Source organism: Oryzias latipes, chromosome 4, assembly GCF_053564925.1.
Source record: "Oryzias latipes strain Hd-rR chromosome 4, Olatipes_Hd-rR_3.1".
Taxonomy (NCBI): domain Eukaryota; kingdom Metazoa; phylum Chordata; class Actinopteri; order Beloniformes; family Adrianichthyidae; genus Oryzias; species Oryzias latipes.
Window position 1 is genome coordinate 3,922,988 of NC_136240.1, and position 13,397 is coordinate 3,936,384.

At 40.9% G+C, this 13,397-nt stretch overlaps 1 long non-coding RNA gene across 1 annotated transcript in view; it reads right to left on the minus strand.

The window, feature by feature from the left end:
- Positions 1-13,397, minus strand: part of LOC144991819 (uncharacterized) — a 493,827-nt gene that overhangs the window by 381,119 nt on the left and 99,311 nt on the right. The gene's annotated exons all lie outside the window — the stretch shown is intronic.

Sequence of the window (13,397 nt, forward strand, 5' to 3'; positions counted from 1 at the left end):
TGTAACCTTTTTCTCCTGATGGAGGACATATATAAAGACAATCAAGATTAAAACTGTAGTATTTTGTTATTCAAATCGGGGTTCAGGAGCAGAGGAAAAAAACTGAAAAAGCATGTAGTCACTACATATCAACTACATTCAGCGAGCCACAATCTCCCTGGTCTGCTCAATAATGATCCATGAACGTCTTTGTTTTCCTCGTCTGGATCAAAACTGCATGGCTGGATAGCTCCAATTTTGCTCGCCATTTTTGACACAGGTTTTGATTTTGTCTAAAAACGACATCATCATAATTAAAAGACCACTGGAAACGCTTTGAAAATAGATCAAAAGATGATTGGAGTGGGACTTTAAGCCTTACTCACATGCACTCATATCTGTACAGCTTCTGTGGGTTTTTGGGTTGGCGATAGAACAATCGCACACTCACATGGTCACTTTAACCCTTGTGCTATCCTAGGCACTTTACTATTGGGAGTTGGGTCATCTAGACCCACTAGACAGTGCTCTGAACCTTTTTTATTCATTGATTTGTGATCTTCACTGGTCTCCATGGATTACATGAAATCTTTCCACCTTTGTCATGGTAGGGAGAACACGTCAATGTAAGGGTGGGGGTCATCTAAGATAGCACAAGGGTTAAGCGACGTCATAAAAATGGGACCTATGATTCTCGTATGTGTGGTAAGTGTATTGGGACGTATTTGTAAAGCTAATGTAAGGTTTATGGTTTTTTGATGTACAGGTGATGCTGTTGTACAGTGCCCTATCGTCACACTCTAGTCACTCTAATTAGTCCTAATTAGTAAGCTGCATGTCCTGGCTCCTTACTGCCTTAGCGCAAATGTGCAAGCTCCATACAAACTATGCTAGGATTGTCTAACCGCCTGTTTAAGAGTCAGGCTGCACACAAGGAGAGTGCACTTTCTGTGTGAACAACTTTCACAGGTCATTATGAGGAATCTGCAGGATTTGGGGTGGTCAAAAAATGAACAATTTGTTCGACACGCTTTGCATGTTGCGTTAGCTACAACCTGTGGCTCACACCATGCTGTTAGAGAAATATGTGCATGAACATTTGGACTCTACAGACTCACCTGGTGGTCTACGATCTTGTCAACAGGTCTGCCCATTTGCCAGCAGACAGCCCGTATCTAGCCGTAAGGGCAGTTGTGGCTAAGGCGTTACTGGATTACAATAGTTGGAACCACACAAAGAGACACTTGTAGTAGATATATTTACTATTTATTTTCTATTTTTAAGCATGCTTTATAATACATTTCAAAAAGGCTGTAAGTATAAAGAATCAATTTATTTTCTACTTTGAGGAGAAGGTTACCCTTCCATCTGTCTATAGGTGAGAGAAGAAAAACAGTAGTAAACCACATGAAAATGTTGACACACATTTATGGTAAGAAATGCAGGTGTAGACTCCCCTTAGTGATTCTGTTACTGCTGCCTGTTCAGTGTTTAGTGTTTTACATTTTACTGGATGTATCATGTGCAAAGTGTGCAAAAAGACTCTAATACATTTTCATGGCATCCAGTCATACTGCAACTAGCAAAAAGTGTCTTCTCAGAAGTCACTGCCTTTTTATACAATTATGACTGCATTTGACTGGCAGGACTCAGCCTCCACACCTTTCTGCACGCTTGGCCTCTGTGTATGTAACCGTCTCTCAAGACAGAAGACTCAGCTGCCACCGCAAACCGAAACCCTGTGGCTCTGGGATGGAGAACAGTTTTGCAGTCTGACTTTCACAGCCTTCAAAAAAACGCACAGACATAGCCTGCGGCGTGTGTGTGTATTTTGAACAATGAAAACAAATTGTTGTCAATAATGATACAAAATTCAGAATCAGAAGCATTCATTACAATTGTTAAATTAATTAAAAACTGTAAATGGGAATCTTTTTAATGTATATGCATTCAATTATTATAATGATGTATGTTTAACGTTTGGGGAAGCCCTTCTTCTTAAACTCCCTAAATGGATATGTAAACACTACGGTTTCTGTTGTGTCAGGAGTGTGAACACAAAACTAAAGATACACAGTCAAACTTAACCTTGCAGGAAGTGGCGACTGCCACCATGGTAGCAAACTGAAACCTGAAGCAGAAAGGAGACGTACCTTTCTGCTGCTTTGACGTCATTTCTAGTATGCAGACACTAAAAGGAAGCAGCAAGAGTTCATAAGAACAAACACTAGGCAACACTATTTTTTAAAATTAAAACACAATTGTGTGAGTGAGAGCTGTGTTAACATTGCAATTTAAAACTTTTTTGTAATCCTTATATATACAAAAATAAGTAAACAATTTTAAAAATGTACAGTAACTAAAGGAGAAAGTATATTATTAAAAGAGTAAATGGTGAATTTGGGAGTTAATCTGGTAGTGTAATGTCAAAACCTCTACATTTTCAATTCCACCAGTCAAGTCAAAGACATCAGCACAAAAACATGAAATAGCAACGCAATCCACTTATTGTTTAAAAACAACTTTTATCTAGTTTGGCAGCTCCTCTAAATTCTTTAACATTAAATCTTTGAAACAAAATTATTAAAGACCCACTCCAATGAAAATGGTGTTTTTAACATTTTCTTGTAGTATTTTTCTCATAATGGAGGTGAAATATAAAATAATTAGAGATTAAAATTTCATTTTGGAATATCTGTAATCCTTGTGCTATCCTAGGGACTTTAACATTGGGAGTTGGGTCATCTAGACCCACTAGACAGTGCTCTGAACCTTTTTTCTTCAATGATTTATGATCTTCACTGGTGTCCATGGATTACATGAAATCTTTCCACCTTTATCCACCTTTGTCATGGTAGGGAGAACACGTCAATGTAAGGGGGGTCATAGGATAGCAAAAGGGTTAATCAAATCGTGTGGGAGCAGATTAAACCATGTGGATTGAAAAGTTAATCCATTTAATTACCACAACTTCATTTTGTCTGTTATTTTCTATGATTCTTTTTCTCTCCGGTTTCCACGCACAGACTAATAGATTTATGTTCCGCTCTGTTTTCCTGGTCTGAGCTGGAATTTGGGTCAAAACTGTATGGCTGGATAGCTCCAATAATACTCTCCAGTTTTTATTTTATTTTTTTTGCTATGTTAATGTTAGGTTGGGGTTGTCAGGAGGTGTAAGATAGAGGGAAAGAGTGTAGACAAAGTGATGATGGGATTTTAACAAAGGGTTACTTCCACACCAACAGTCCCACCCACAACAATGAGGCAAATTTCTGATGAGCTGTCTCTGCAGAAAATATGTCTTAAACACGACACTGGCTTTTTGATTTTGGCTAAAACTGCATAATCATAATTAAAATACCACTGGGAATACTTTTGCAATAGAAAAAATATAGTTGGAGTGGGACTTCAAAGGGTTGTGGAAGAAATTTGTTTCATTTCAGCAGGGAGTCCCTCTAAAAGTATTGGAACAGCATGGTCAAGTCCTCTGTTTTTCAGTTTTCATTTCTCAGTGATATCTCAGGGTAGAGCACCTTTTCTCTAAACCTACCCACTTTTTAAATGGGCAAACATATTGGAACATGTGACTGATAGGTGTTTAGTTGCTCAGATTTTGGATTTTAGATTGATTGCTGAAACATTAAATAATTTAAGTATTCGGCTTTGGGTTTTACCTGTCAAAACTGTATTTGCATCTATGGGACAGAAGGAAATCATTTGGAAGCCAAGAGAAGAGGGAAATTGCAATAAAACCATTTGGAATATCCTGAAAAAGAAAGAAACTATTGGGGTACTGAACAACAGACATCAAACAGGTCAGCCAAGGGTGACAACAGCAGTTTGTGACAGAAACATATTGATACCTGTGAAGAAAACCCCCAAAACAACAGTCACTGATATCACTGCCAATCTCGGGGTCGGAGTGAAGCTATCCCAAATCCACTGTTTGAAGAAGACTTAGAGAGAAGGAATTGTAGAGCCAATTACACAAGATTCAAACCACTCATTAGCAAAAAAAAATTCAAAATGCCAGATTGGGTCTTGCAAAGAGGTACAGAGATCAGCCACCAAAATTGTGGAAGAAACTTTCAGTGACTGATGAGACTGAGATGAACCTTCTACCAAAGGGATGAAAAGGGCAAAGTATGGAGAAAATAAGGCTTATGTTCCAAAACACACAAGCTCATCTGAGAAGCAGGCAGGAGATAATTTTATGCCTTGGGCTTGCATGGTTGCATCTGGAATTGGCTCACTATTTTACACTGTATGTTTTGAGTAACTCATGTAGCACCAGAATAAATGCTCAAGTATACAAAACCATTCTGTCCAGGAATCTTCAGAAAAAGGCATCCAAACTAATTAAGAGACATTTCGTAATGCAACAAGACAATGACCCAAAACACGCTGCCAACACAACAAAAGACTTTATCAGGGGCAAAAAGTGGAAAGATTTAGACTGGCCAACATAAAAATAAGAATAAAATTAGGGGACCATTTGTCCCAATGAATATTGTCTCGATGAAAATACGTAAAATATCACAAAGTTAAGGAGGCCTGAGCAGGCTGCCCCCTGCGTGCTGCAGCGGGTCTCCGTCTGACCGCCAGCTTGCCTCCCAGGGGCCAGCGTAGCGCACGCTCCAGCTTCGCCCACCAGTCTTCAACCTCCATTTCCTGACAGTTGTACTAAATGTGACTCTTGTTTTGTTTTGTGATTAACAGCCAGCTAAACACAGGCTTCTGTTATTGTTGGCAAGATTTTAACACAAAAAGAGTGTGACACTGAATGATGCAAAGATAAAAGACGGAAATTTTAATCAGAAAATGTTACATTTAACAGATAAATTTCGTTTCAGACCTGTAGTGAGGAAGCTTTGAACTCCCCATAAATAATGTTAATTTATTTTGAAAATTTCCCCGTTTTATTTTGTACGAAGGACCGAGCTTCCTGCGTCCAACTTACTTTGTTGATCCAATACTTTTAGAGGGGACTGTAGTTTCCACATTATTAATCGTTTATTCCTCTGTTAAATTTCTATTTAATGTCAGCAAACGATGTCCTAGCAATAATTTGGAAACAAAATTCAATCAAGGAAGTCACAATAGATGCACTACTTCTAATCTATTAGGAAAAAAATGCCCAAGCTGGTGGTTGTAATGAATCTGGAGGATCAAAAGAGCAGAATGTGGTTTAAGAATTTGTTTAGTTCAATCCAAAGCCCAATGCAGGGCTGGGCAAAGGGGAACCCTGAATTTGCAGGCTTCTGAAAAACAAAAGTTCTATGGACAACCAACAATCTGGCAGTGGGTGAAATGGTATAACAGGAGGCTTAGGCAGTCAAGGCAGTCTTGAAGATGAGGAGCTGGAACTAAACCCAGGTTGGCACTTGAGTAGGTGGTGTTCTGTTGACAGAGCGAAACAAGAATGAGACTTGGCAGGACAAGAGTTAGGCTTGGTAAACGAGAGTTATCTCTAGACCAAGTACTGCACCATAGAGGGCAACGAACTGGCGACGAATGCTGGAGCGAGGCCACCATAAATACTGGAAAGGAGATGAGGTAAGTGCCAACAGCTGGGTTCAATCTGTGAATGAGAGCAGACAGGGGGGGGGGGGGGGGGGGGGGGGGGGAACTCCCGGAGGTAACTTGACAGTCAGAACAATTCCCTGTGTAACTCCCACACCGCAGGTTAGAGTGCTGGACACACAGTCCGACTCTGACAAACTGGATCTTGTTTGTGAGGTAGTCCAGGACCCACTCAGCCTGGTTAGTGTTCCTCCATCGGCTGGATGAAGTTGCAAAAGGCGGAGAAATTGCACAGAACTGCAGAGGTTCCCCAGTTGGGCTGGAGGACGATGAAACAGGGAGATGGAGACAAGGCAAAGACCCAGGGAAAATACAGAGAACCCAACACTGGCCCTCGAGAAGATGAGACGTCACAGAAGGTAGGTAAGACATAATGTTATGGCTGTGGCCATATTTGTGGTTTGTTTTTCTGTGTATTCTCTGGAGTGTGATGTGCTTTTGTGACAAAGTGGGCCCTTGCTGTGTCCTGTGGAACTTTGTGTGTTTTTGTGAAAAATTCTTTCAGATGTGGGTTGCTGAGTGTTGGAGGGTATTTAAGCTATTCAAAGCTCCCTTAACCCTTGTGCTATCTTAGATGACCCCACCCTTACATTGACGTGTTCTCCCTACCATGACAAAGGTGGAAAGATTTCATGTAATCCATGGACACCAGTGAGGTTCACAAATGATTGAAGAAAAAAGGTTCAGAGCACTGTCTAGTGGGTCTAGATGACCCAACTCCCAATGTTGAAGTCCCTAGGATAGCACAAGGGTTACAATCTCTGCTTTACCTTCACTCCACTGAGTTGGCAGAAATCCCCCCAAATCCCTATAACCCTAAAACCAAGAAGTCAGCCAGCCACCCAGCCAACCAACCACTTCTCTATGGAGCTCAGTTACCAGTGTTGCTGCTTAGCGCCTTCAGCTTTCAGCTCTACTTTAGTGTACCTGACCCTAAAGTGGTTCACTCGTTTATGTTCTATAAGTGCCTGCAAATAAGAACATAATGACAAAGCTACCAGGATCACTGGTGAAATGTTTATAAAGAGAAGACATCAGGTCCTGATACCTTGACTCAGCTTTAAGACAACACTTATTGGCATTCCTGACCGCAAATTTCAACCATTGCTCCAACGGGGGTTGGCAGGCAGGTAAGCCGGGTTTTGAGTTCTCTGAACCGAATAGGGAGTGGGAGCTGACAAGTAGACATGTTCACAGCTCCATGCACAAAAGAAATCGGCCAGACTTTGGCGCATCTGCAACGTAGCGGCAATGATCTGCAAGCGTGACGTGACTCTGTTCACCTAGATCCGCCCTCCTCTCAGTGACCGGTATGTTTAACTGGCTTCCACCTGCACATGCAAATTGAGGCTCCTGCAAACTATTTTTCTTTTTCTTCAGGAACGTGTTTTAGGCTGCACGCCCTTCTCTCCCCGCAAATAGGGGTTTAAGCTGCTGCTTTGCTTTTATTGTTTTTACTGTGATTTCTGTCCGGGTCCCACCCCCGCCACGGCGGAACCGGTTGGAGCGAACGCCCAGCTCACGGAGACCTCTCGTTGCTGTGGCGTCTCACCGGACTGTGGACGGCTCCCACCAGCTGATCGGCGGTGGTTGGGCGGCTTACCGGCGCCCCTGAAGACCAGTCGTCTTTTTTTTTTCTTTGTTTTTAATGTTGTGTCTTTTATTGATATTGTCAATTTTATTCTTGTTTCAGGAGGTAGGAGGCCGAGGTGGTGGACTGCTGTGTCTGGTGGTGGGTCCCAGTGTGCTGTGTGGTTTCCATCACGTGTGCAGTGATTCAAAAAGGGGTGTTTGCATTGTTTTTATGCTGTTTTTAGCCACCTCGGTAAGCTCCTCCTCCAGAACATTTTTTTACTGACTTTTATCAAGGATTGTTTTATTAAAAGGTTTCTTAACATTGTTTTTAACTGAATTCTACTAAATTATATTTTAAAGCAAACCACAGCCTCTGCCTTGGTTTAGAGCAGGACCTGCACCTGCCTTACTTTAAAATCTTTTCCTGGGGCTCATCAGCCCCAGGTGGCATTGTCAACCCGTTTTCTCGTGCTGCCACACTATCTAAGTATTACAAGAAGAATGTATATGCCATTTGGATATTTGTAAAATTACACTTTGTGACAGACTGACTGAACTGGTCGTGGAATGAGAAAAAAGGATATTGTCATCAAGATAAACGGATAAAATTACGGATCGTGTCACTGAGGACACTGTCAACGAGATTCTGTAACACTGCTGGAACGTTAGTTCATCAAAATGGCATGGCAAGAGGCTCTCAGTGACCACTAGAGGGTTAAATACCGCCTTCCACTCTTCTCCCTCCCTTAAATGGATCAAATGCTATGCATTAAGTAAATCCTTTTTGGTAAATATTAAGCAGTTGTGTAAGAATTCAAATGAAATTATTAGTTGGAGAAGGTATCACATCTTTATAACCTGAAAGGTCCAAGACTTCTACCTGTTATCATAACAATAAGAAAGGCAAATTAGTCCTTCAGAGCTTTTGGCATATTTTCATATACTTTACAACTCTTTAAAGTGTTGTAAAGTGTACTGTCAGCATCAGAATCAGTTGGTTTATGTTAATTGGGTAACCACTTTACTACAGTTAAGTTCAAAGAACATCAACACTGGAGCTAGTGTTAAAGGGTTCACTTGATTGTTAAGTCCTTAATAAAAAAAACCTAACTTTGCAGATTTGTTCCGTTTAGAGTCTTCCACCTGTGTGTGAAATTCAACAGCATAATCATCAACTGAACGATATCTCTGTGCTAAGCATGGCAGGATAGTTGAGAGACACTCAACTAAACACCTTTACACAAACAGGATATACGTATGCACCCAGCAATGATATATGCTTGAATATGTTTGCTTGTATGCATATATGCATGTCCGTGATCTGTATCTGTACAATGTATGTGTCGATATGCATGTGAATGGAAACTGTTGTGTTGGTAGTATTTGAGCATGTGGATGAATGTGTCTGTGGACAGGCCAAGCTCTTTTGGTAAACGCCTAAATGGAAAAGTAATAATGAAAAACACATGATCTGACCCTTTCTATTGTTCTACAATCACTCTCCAACCCTTAACCTTCCCTTTCCTTTTTATCTCCACGTCCCCCATCTCTACTATCCAACTCGCCCTCTTCTCCATCCTGACCAAAAAGAAATTCATACAAATAAGATCAAATAAAGTTTAGTCACCAAAAGGGGTTTATACAAGTATACACCTTGTGTGTCCAAAGCTACATAACCTCCTATTTTAACAGTAACATCTGTCCATCTGAATGCTCAGCGGCTAGACAACAGAAAATACAGCAAAAGAGCTTGACAAAGCTAAAGATGTTGAGGTTATCTTTGGGAGTGACTTGAAAAAAATCAGGTATGAGTTCATACAATGGGGATGGATGAGGCACATTTGCTAACTTTGTTCATTCTGTCCATGACAGTACACATACATGTGATGTTACATTAGAAGCATTAAAAAGCAAACGAGTGAGGAAATAATGACATGTAGCTCTGTTTATTTCAGGAACTAAAAAGATATTAGCAAATCTGTTATCTATTTTTAAAATATGTATTAAAAAGACAAACTAAACACAAAACGACATTTTTTTAGTATAAAGCAGTTGACCTTAAAACCATAACTGTAAATTGGAAAAAAAAAATAACCTACAGGAAACTGTTACATTGCTTGTCAGTCGACAAGCAGCTGCAGCATGCAGAAGCAACAGCCGTGTTTTATACATCTACCAAAAACACCTGCAGCCAGTGAACATTCTGTTGTGTAGGCCTAACACTGACAATGAGAGGAACCATCTTAGCATCATAGTGAAAATGTTCTAGCACATTTTTAAGGGCATGCTGTGGGCGACAGATTGTAGTGAATGCCTATACAACACACAATTAAGGGTGAAGTAGGTAAAATGTATGGAAGCGATTCTGTAGCATAATTAAAAATAAAAGTCAAACCAGAAATGCTTTTTAATTTTCAAAATGAAGCTGCATCAAATGACTCAAAATTAAAATCTTCAACACTGCTTATTCTATCACTTAATTAAAATGATAATGAAAATGGTATTTGACATTTCATTTTCAAACAGTTCTCTGGTAAATGTGTAGCAAAATTCATTTAGAAATATTAATTTGACAATTAAAATGGATTAACAGAAATGCTTTTTCATTTTCTAAATGTAAATGCATCCAATGATTCAAAATTAAAATGAAAAATCAAGCCTTCAGAAGGCTTTTTTATTTCTACTCAAAAACAGCTTATTCTGAGTCATAATTAAAAGGAAAATGCAAAGAGGGGATTGCATTTTCATTTTCACATCCACCCTGTGAATAGTAGCCCATTGTTCAATTCCACTTAGCATTTCCAGAGGGGAGGCGGGGCGATGACGTCAGTGCTGTCTCCGTGTTGCTCCGGCTGCTAACAGACACATGCTAGGAGCAGTGCGGCCAGGCTTGTAGCATTAAAAATAATCATGACAGTAATAAAAGCACATTTAGAGGATAGTCTCCTGCAGCTTCCCGCTGAGTGCATGTTGGTCAAACCAGCAAACGGCAAAAGTTTAGCATGGCGAAATCTGCTGGAGCTGCTCAAACAGCAAAATCAGCGAAAATAAATAATAAATAAATAAATAATTGATACTTTATTTATACCACAATGGGGAAATTCTTCTCCGCATTTGACCCATCCCCTGGGGGAGCGGTGAGCTGCATCCTAACCGCGCTCAGGAGGCAGCAGCGTTAAGGGCCTTGCCTAATGAAAGCTGCAGACTATCTTCTAAATGTGCAGCAATGAGCAACTTGGATCCATCCATCCACTTCCGCTCATCTGTAACCGGGTACGGTGGCAGCAGTCTAAGCAAAGATGCCCAGACTCCCTTCCCCCCGGCCACTTCCTCCAGCTCCTCTGGGGGAATTCCAAAGTTTTCCCAGGTAAGTCGAGAAACATAGTTTCTCCAGCATGTCCTGGGTCTTCCATGGGTCTCTGTTCAGTGGGACATGCCCGAAACACGTCCCCAGGAAGGCATCCCGACCAAATCCCAAAGCTACTTCAACTGGTTCCTCTCATTGTGGAGGAGCTGTGGTTCTACCCCGAGCTCTCTGACTGATTGAGCTCTTCACCCTATCTCTAAAGGGGTGCTAAACCACCCAGTTGAAAAAGCTCATCTTGGCTGCTTGTATTTGGGACTTTTTACTTTTGGTCAAAATCCACAGTTGTTATGTGGTTCCAATACAGGTGTCAGTCTCACACTCTGATGTCCCCTCACTTGTTAACATGATCATGAGATACTTATCTTTCTGGAGATGACAAGCTACCTCTCTTCAGTCAAGAACCATGGCCTAAGACTTAGTCATGCAAATGGCCCCAACCTATACTAGATGTCCTTTCTTGATGAAGCCAACAGGACCAAATCATCCACAAAAAGAGAGTAGAAATCTTATGGTCCCAAACCAGACCCTCTCTGACCCCTGGCCGCACCTATAAATTCTACCATAAAGATTATGAACAGAATTGGCAATGGGGGGCAGCCCTGCATTGTAGCTGCTAGTTGGCACATTCTTCATTGCAGATCTTCTCAACAGCTGGTCTGTTTTGAGACTGTTGCTGGACAACACAGACTTTCAACTTTTTTGACAGATTCTCTATTAAATTATGGTCACTCTAAAAATTTGAAATGGTTTTTATGTTGCTTTTTCTTCATTGCCTAAGCAGTGCTTGGGATCATTCTCATGTTGGAGGATCAATCCATAATTCATTGCTCAAAGCTCTCACAGATGGCTCGTCCTGTGCTCTGAAGAAAAGCGGTCCCAACATTTCCATTAGGTATGGTGTTCTTGAGATGCAGCTCAGCATTCTTCCCATTCAAACACAGAGTGGCATTTATACTAAAGAGTTCCATTTTGGTACCATTCTCCCAATCCTCCTCTGAATCAAAGAACTTGCTTTTCAGTACTTTTCTTAACCCTTGTGCTATCCTAGGCACTTTAACATTGGGAGTTGGGTCATCTAGACCCACTAGACAGTGCGCTGAACCTTTTTTCTTCAATGATTTGTGATCTTCACTGGTGTCCATGGATTACATGAAATCTTTCCACCTTTATCCACCTTTGTCATGGTAGGGAAAACATGTTAATGTAAGGGTGGAGTCATAGGATAGCACAAGGGTTAAGTGCATTGCAGCCAAACGGACGACGGTCCAAACCCCTTCTCCGGACCGCACGCTATAACAAAGCACCTTTCTGCCTGCAAACACGAAGCTACGAGACTCCAGCTGCACTGCTCAGAGACACGGTTCACTTGTGTAGAGCAGCAGGTTCATTCTAACAGCCACAGATGTTTTTACAAAGTGGGTTGTGGCAAAATCTCTCTATAAACTTTACAAAGAATAATGTCAGACACAACTTATTAAGGAAAAGAACTTTAGGTTGCAAAAGGAAACGTGAAATAAAAATATATAGAGCCCGAGCAGATCTCCACGCTATGTAGTTTGTCCAATTTGGGTTACCGTAGTGTGACGATATCGTCAGTCGAAAGGACCCCGAACTCTTATAGCAGGCTGGATGGTTATGGCACCCACACCGGGTGTGTGAGTGGGGGGGTATGTGTCCACGTGTTTGTCTGTATGTGTGTGTGTGGGGGGGGACCTTGAGCCCACTGGTGTAAAAAGTGGGTCATTCACAGCATGAAGGTAAAGCAATGGCAGGTCGACAAGAGGCATGGAGAAGCTGGAGGAGGAGCAGAGGCCTCTGTAAATGGAAGACAGGAGCAACTGCCACAATGCTGCACGTGCCGTGTGCATGCAGCATGTTTGCTGTGTGCTGTCTATGTGGGTGGATTGAGCATCCAACTAATCAGACGTGTTATGTGTATCGGTTGAAGGCATGGCTGCTCACAGAATGTGAGACATCTGCCTTCAACCTTCAGCCTCACTTTCATGCTGCAGCAATTTTCAACGTGTCATACATCTGTTCAGACATGTTTAGAAGGACACATCAAAGGGCTGAATCATTCAAAGGAGTAGAATAAAAGAAATGTTTCCCAGATAAAAAAATACTAGAAAAGATTGTTTTTCTACTTTACCACCTCAATCTGTAACTGTTTATATTCTGTCATCAGATTTTAAATTAAAAAAGGAATTAGGAATGAGTTTGGTCCAAACTGGATGAGTTTCAGGATAAGTTTATAGGACAGCAAAGTCAGAAGACCTAAAACCCCAAAGAGGTGATGATCTGACATGTTCTTCGTGCTTTGATTGATGCTTTGATTAGAGAATCCTTGTAAAAGTCTTAACCCTCTTGGAAAAATACAGTAGATCCCTTTTATTTACTGGTGTTCGCTTTTCCTTAAAGAAAATGTAAATAAAACATTTACAGTAATGTGAGATGGGGAAGAGAGAAATTGGATGACAACACACACCACAACACATTTCTATTAACTTTCTTAAAAATATTTTTTGGGTTTTTGGGTTCGTGTGTGGGGATGACAATGTTAGCAGTGGTGTGTAATCACAAAGTTAAAAGAAAATAAATGAGAAAGAAAAAGGAATTACTTTCAGGAAGAAGAGTTAAAGTGATGTTTAGCTGAGCTTGGACTGTATGCCAGGAGTGGTTCCTTAGAGGGCTGATTGTTTCAGTAAATAAGATGTTTCTGCCAACGTTTGCCCTCATGTTTCATTCAAATTCAATTGAAAGGTTGTGTCACACATTTGCGCATATTGCACAAATGAAAATTGGCCATACGTGAATAAATGTGAAAAAGGCAAAAAGGTTGTCGACTTTCACCTGAAATTTTTACACGTGTCATGAATGAACCTTGTTAAAACCA